General features: G+C 39.4%; 1 pseudogene; it reads right to left on the reverse strand.

Moving 5' to 3' along the window:
• Window positions 1-2,267: 2,267 nt before the first annotated feature.
• On the reverse strand, window positions 2,268-2,365 carry LOC136396269 (U2 spliceosomal RNA; annotated as a pseudogene).
• Between the last annotated feature and the right edge of the window lie 4,947 nt (window positions 2,366-7,312).

Genomic DNA, 7,312 nt, shown 5'->3' on the forward strand with positions numbered 1-7,312 from the left:
ATGCTCACTATAATCAAATTTCTATCAAAGCTTTTAAAGCAGTGGTTCTCAACCTGTGGGTCGCAACCCCGGCGGGGGTCGAAGGACCAAAACACAGCCTAAGGTGACCCCTGTGTTTTGGTCGTTCAACCCCCTGCTGGGGTTGTGACCCACAGGTTGAGAACCGCTGTCTAAAGAGTTAAAAACTACTTGCTCCCAATATAAAACTAACTGTTTTTATACGCAGGAACTACTATCCTCCTTCATGGACTCTGAATGTTTTATTTCAAAAAATTTAGAAATATTAGCTCGGACTGTTCTTTCGAAAGTGAAAGAGTTACAATTTATGACTTAGTAGGAGAATCAAGCTAATCAAAATGCTAATGCTAACCCTCTTATTAATATTTATTACACAAGAACTTTTTTAAAACATTTTTTAAAAAGTTTTTTATTTATTCATTTTTAGAGAAGAGAGAGAGACAGAGAAGGAAAGAGACGAGAGACAGAGAGAGAGAAGGGGGGAGGAGCTGGAAGCATCAACTCCCATATGTGCCTTGACCAGGCAAGCCCAGGGTTTCGAACCAGCGACCTCAGCATTTCCAGGTCGACGCTTTATCCACTGCGCCACCACAGGTCAGGCTACACAAGAACTTTTTTTTTTTTCTTTGTATTTTTTCTGAAGCTGGAAACGGGGAGAGACAGTCAGACAGACTCCCGCATGCGCCCGACTGGGATCCACCCGGCACGCCCACCAGGGGAGACGCTCTGGCCACCAGGGGGTGATGCTCTGCCCCTCCGGGGCGTCGCTCTGCCGCTACCAGAGCCACTCTAGCGCCTGGGGCAGAGGCCAAGGAGCCATCCCCAGCACCCGGGCCATCTTTGCTCCAATGGAGCCTTGGCTGCGGGAGGGGAAGAGAGAGACAGAGAGGAAGGAGGGGCGTGTGGAGAAGCAAATGGGCGCTTCTCCTATGTGCCCTGGCCGGGAATCGAACCCGGGTCCCCCACACGCTAGGCCGACACTCTACCGCTGAGCCAACCGGCCAGGGCTCACAAGAACTTTTCAAATAGACAGTTTGCTAATTTACAACAGCAATGTAGGCAAAATATAGGGGTGAGAATTTGCTCTTATCTCCACAACTACGGGACTAGTAAATACCTTCCAGAAAATTGAAGCATCAGCATAAATCAAAAATAGAAAAAAGGGAGACTTTAACAATTAAATAAACTTACCCAGGAGGCAAAAAATGTTTTAATTAAGACTAAGACTTCAAAAAACATCTTTGACTCTGTTTCTAGCAATGTTAGCTGGTTGTGTCTATAACAATAAGCAGAACTAACTATTCTTACTAAGTTTATATTACTTAAATAAGCAATGTTGAATAGCCCGACACTATATCAACATTATGTCAATCAACCTTTAAAAAAATTCATCAAAAATATTCTCAATCTTTAATAATCCATTATATAAATGACATATTAATAGCTTGTAAACATAATGCTGAACTTTCAGTCATCCTTAAAAATGCTTCTAAAACCTTAAATCAGTGTAGTTTAATTGTTACTGAAGACAAAATTCAAACATCCTGTCCTATTAACATTGTTACTGATTCAAAATATGTAAAACATAGAGTTAAACTTATAGAAACAATTTACATTTCAAATAATGGTTCTGAATTACACAAATTGTTTCAAGAATTACAACTCTTACTATAGGAATGAAATTTGCCTATGTATATAACTCACATTTGTTCTCACACAGCTTTACCAGGACCTATGTCTACTACAGATAATGAAATTAATCAATTACTCATTAGATCAATAAAAATAGCTACTGGCCCTGGCCGGTTGGCTCAGTGGTAGAGCATTGACCTGGCGTGCAGGAGTCCCAGGTTCAATTCCCAGCCAAGGCACACAGGAGAAGCGCCCATCTGCTTCTCCACCCCTCCCCCTCTCCTTCCTCTCTGTCTCTCTCTTCCCCTCCTGCAGCCAAGGCTCCATTGGAGCAAAGTTGGCCCGGGTGCTGAGGATGGCTCCATGGCCTCTGCCTCAGATGCTAGAATGGCTCTGGTTGCAACAGAGTGATGCCCCTGATGGGCAGAGCATTGCCCCCTGGTGGACATGCCGGGTGGATCCCGGTCGAGCGGGCGCTTGTGGGAGTCTGTCTGACTGCCTCCCCATTTCCAACTTTGGGAAAAAAAAAAAAAAAGAAAAAAAAAAGCTAATAAGTTTTATACAAAGACTCATACAAATAGAAAAGGTTTAATACAAAAATTTAAAATAACCTGGCAAGAAGCTCGGAATATTGTTAAAAACTGTATTCAATATAGTATTAAACTGATAAGAACAGATACTACACTTGATCTTAGCCAAAAGGCCAAGAAGTGATTCAATGTAGTATTATAAATACTCCTCCATTACCGAGAAGAATGAATCCTAGAAGACAACACAGTAATAACCTGTAACAAATAAATATTACTCATATTTCTTCTTTTTAAAAAACTATCTTATGTATGGCTTTATTAATATTTATTCTTCCTTTCAATAGACCACACCTTTGCCTAGAGAAAAGTCTGATTGTGTCATTCAACATCTTATTGAAACTTTTAATTTATAGGCATTCCTAAAGCAATTAAAACTAACAATAGTCCTGCCTATACATCTACTAAATTTCAACAATTCTTAGCATTTTAAAATATTAAACATACTAGCCTGACCTGTGGTGGCGCAGTGGATAAAGCATTGACCTGGAAATGCTGAGGTCGCCGGTTCGAAACCCTGGGCTTGCCTGGTCAAGGCATGTGTGGGAGTTGATGCTTCCAGCTCCTCCCCCCGTCTCCCCTCTCTCTCTCTCTCTCTCTCTCTCTCTCTTTCTCTCTGTCTCTCCCTCTCCTCTCTAAAATGAATAAATAAAAAAAATTTTAAAAAAATATTAAACATACTACTAAAATTCCATATAATCCACAAGAACAAGCAATTATTGAACACAGTAATTACACTCTGAAAAATGTTACTTAAACAAAAGGGGGGATAAGAAAGGAGATTATCCCCTAGAATTATGTTACACAAAGCTTTATTTACTTTAAATTTCTTAAATACAGGAGAAGATAATTTGACTGCTGCAGACATTGGACAAAAAGTAACAGTTCTAAGATTAATCAACCTATATATTATAAAAATGAGTTGGATCAATAGGTACCTAATGTAGTACAACATTGGGGAAGAAGGTTTGCTTGTGTCATTACAGAATCTGGTGAAGTCCTTTGGAGTCCTGCTCGCAGAATTAAACTAACAACATGAATCAGAACAATAGATTCTTTTCATATCTTCCCATTGCTGAGATGGAAGAAATGAATTTCAAAGAAGAATCTTAAAGGTACTAGTGCTTGGTATTGAAAAGGCTAAAATACCAAGTTGGGGTTAAAAACTAATATTTAATGGTAAAAAAAAATGCTACAAGCTACTAGAAAAGAAGAAAATGCTACTAACCTGTTTTTAGCTATGATTGCTTTGGTAACAATTCTGGTAAGTAAAGCTGAAAATTTTAGTTATTAGGCATATGTCCCTAATCCTCCAAAAGTAGAGCTATTCATTAGGAAAATAGTACCTTTCCTATTTTTTTTTTTTTGCCATACATCCTTTATTTTTTATTTTATTTTATTTTTTTACAGAGAGAGAGAGAGTCAGAGAGAGGGATAGACAGGGACAGACAGACAGGAACAGAGAGATGAGAAGCATCAACCATTAGTTTTTCGTTGAGCATTGCAACACCTTAATTGTTCATTGATTGCTTTCTCATACATGCCTTGACCGTGGGCCTTCAGCAGACTGAGTAACCCCTTGCTGGAGGCAGCGACCTTGGGCTCAAGCTGGTGAGCTTTTGCTCAAACCATATGAGCCCGCGCTCAAGCTGGCGACCTCAGGGTCTCGAACCTGGGCCTTCCGGATCCCAGTCCAACATTCTATCCACTGCGCCACTGCCCAGTCAGGATTACCTTTCCTATTTTTGTTAATGACTCTAATTGGCTTCTAGGACCTTTTAATGATAGAGGTCCCTTAGCACCTTCAGAAGAAGGCATGAAATTAGAAAATTATACAAAAGGAGTTGAGGGATTACCTATATGTATAGGACATGAGCCACATTGTTTAAACATAGAAGCTCAAGCTTGGCTATTGTCAAAAATAACAGTAAAGAAAAAAAACATTTGTTACAAGGATATAGATTTAAAAGTAATACATCTATACATAAAACATTATAAATTAAAGCCCTCATAGCTCTGCCCAAGTTAAAGGGCAGGGTGCTGATTTAAGGTGGCATAAGAACAATGGTTTAATTACAGCTGGTAGTCAAGGTAATTATACTATCATATAGCATAAAGGAGGGATGTCACATCGAGCTCCTCATATAAAATTTGGTCCTATACAATATCATTTGTGGAAAGTAGCCATGGCACTTAAACATATGTCAGTGTAGAAAGGAAAAATCTGGAGAAATTATCCTTCTAATCATATTATGTTAAGCTTTAAGAAGAATGAAACACATTTCACATCTGCTTGTGTTAGATTGCCTTATATGTTTGTTATAGGTGAAACCAAATAGACAGCTGAAAATTATTCAATAACTTGCAATAAGTGTGCTTTTTATACATGTATGAACTCTTCTATTCTTTTTATTTTTATTTTTTTTAATTTTTTTAAAGATTTTATTTATTTATTATAGAGAGGGGAGAGAGAGAGAGAAGGGGGAGGAGCAAGAAGCATCAACTCCCATATGTGCCTTGACCAGGCAAGCCCAGGGTTTTGAAACTGGCAACCTCAGCGTTTCCAGGTTGTCGCTTTATCCACTGTGCCACCACAGGTCAGGCATCTTCTATTCTTTTTAATAAAAATAGTCAAAGTCTTTACATTTTAAGACCCTGAACAGGAGTGTAGATTCCAGTACAGATGCATCAAATGTAGCAGGGTTCCCCTTCCATGAGGCTGTTACAACATTTTATTAAGTCCTTGAAGGAAACCAAGAGACTAGTTGGACTGATCATCACCATTATTATGGGACTAATAGCTGTAACCACCACGGCTGCTGTATCTGGAGTTACATTACATCAAAGTATACAGACTGTGGACTTTGTACAAAAATGGCATAAAAATTCTGAACAACTGTGGATTTCTCAATAACATATAGATAGTAACATTAATACTAAATTTAATGATTTAGAACAGACTATGATTGTGTTAAGAGATCAAATTGTTAGCCTGCAAAGACAAATTAAGCTAAGATGTGATTAAAATGTAACTACTTTTTGTGTTACCCCTATTTCTTAAAATCATACTTATTTCTTTTAGAAAAATGTTAAAAAGCATTTGTTAAATCATGATAATGTAACTAAAGAAATCATTAAATTACAAAGACATATTCATGAAGCTTTTCAAAGAAAATTTGAAATTCTAACATGTCAACCTATATTGAAGGGATTAATGAATAATTTATTGCAATTAAATTCTGTTGAATATATTAAAGAATTTTGGGGATCTACTGTAGGACTTTTTATAATAGTTTTAATTCTATGTTTTCTTTTATATGTAGTTTGTCGATAAATCAAAGCAAGAGAAATAAGGAATGAATGACAGAAGGCTGTGTTTTCTGTGGTGCTTCATAACATTCAGCATAAACAAAAAGGGGGAAATGTAGTGGAATAACCCATTGCATGGCCTTGGATGGGAACACAGCCAACAAGAAAAGAATGTTTTGCCAAAAGAATTGTTTTGTGACTTGAAGGCGGGTCACTGAAACAAGTCTATGTGACTGAAGGCAGTTGCTGGGCTTTTCTCAGTAAAACATTCTCATAAGATTTCTGTTCCTTTCAAGGTTATCCCTTGAGATAAAGAAAGGAATGTTGTGGGAACCATAGAAGCAATAGCAATTAATGCCTTTTGATATTATATTGTTATTAAGCTATCATGCAGGTGTATTCCATGTATCTTTAAGTAAAAGTTATGCTTGATGTTATGCCAATTTCTCAGTAAACAGGCTTTTTGAAATCTTGTGAATAAAAATAGGACACAGTGCGAACTCGAGGCCATTTGCCTAAGCTAGTGGTGGTCCTTTGCTAGTCCATGATGATTTCATCCGCTGATCTCTCTCTCTGTGCCCCCGACTCACAACAACAGTGCCCTGACCTAAAATTGAACCCACAGCCTTTGTGCATCAGGATGGGACTCTAACTGAGCTATCCAGCCAAGACAGGCCATTGTCATTTTTGGTATGAAAAAAAAAAAGTACTACAGGAAAAAAATAGATAATTAAAAAATAAAATAATAATCTAAACTGCTGTGGTGACAACATCAGAAGCCCTTTTTTTTGCTCACCCAACCTGATCTCTTGTCAGTCAGGGGCATAAACACTATTTCTACATATTTAGCCCAAAGTGGCCCCTTTTCCAATGCCCACTTTTTCTTCTACAATTGCAGCATTCCACACTGAGCAAACTCCTAAGCTCTGGGCATCCAGAATTTATCTGAGCCTGGATCACCACTTTCAAGCTACGTTCTTTTGGACAGAGAACAAACCCGTCAGGGTCTTTGCTTTGTCACTTATAAAATTTCTCATTGGTTGCTAGTTCGAAACCCTGAGCTTGCCTGATCAAGGCACATATGGGAGTTGATGCTTCTTGCTCCTCCCCCCTTTCTCTCTCTCTTTCTCTTTCTCACTCTCCTCTCTAAAATGAATAAATAGAAAAAAAATTTTCTCATTTCTGTACCTGAAAACTTACATTGCTGAAGGACCTAGGCTTAGGCCCTTCTCTCCCTCTTCAAAGAATGTGATTTTGGACCTCACTGCACTCACAACTGTAAACAACAGTAGTCCACTCCAGAATCCAGAGGCTGCTTTGGAGAGGTTGCTCAGGGGAAGAGGTCCCATAGAAATTAACTGTTCGCTTCCTGTTCACCCCACTGATGTCCTCACTTGTGGCCCCAGCCGCTCATCCAGCCCGACCCCATTCCTCACACCCGCCCGCCCCTTAAATGCACCTCAAGTCCCCCCCACTGCTCACCTCACACCTCGGGACAGACCCCCAGCTCCCAGGCCACCACACCCCTCATGTCCTTCTTGGGTAAAAAAGAGTTTTTTAGGTTTGCTCCCTTGTATTGGGGCAGCACCACGTGTCTGTAGTCTGTGAAAGGCTGCGGTGCTTGCCCTCAGCGGCAGATTGCAAATTGCAGATGGCCTTTGTAAAGCCAGAAGCCACGGCCACTATCACAGCAGCCCGGTCCATGCAGGTTCGCATTGGATTCGGACAGTCGGTAAATAAACAACGGAGCCAAAAGCTGATGGACC

Source organism: Saccopteryx leptura, chromosome 2 (genome assembly GCF_036850995.1).
Source record: "Saccopteryx leptura isolate mSacLep1 chromosome 2, mSacLep1_pri_phased_curated, whole genome shotgun sequence".
Lineage (NCBI taxonomy): Eukaryota > Metazoa > Chordata > Mammalia > Chiroptera > Emballonuridae > Saccopteryx > Saccopteryx leptura.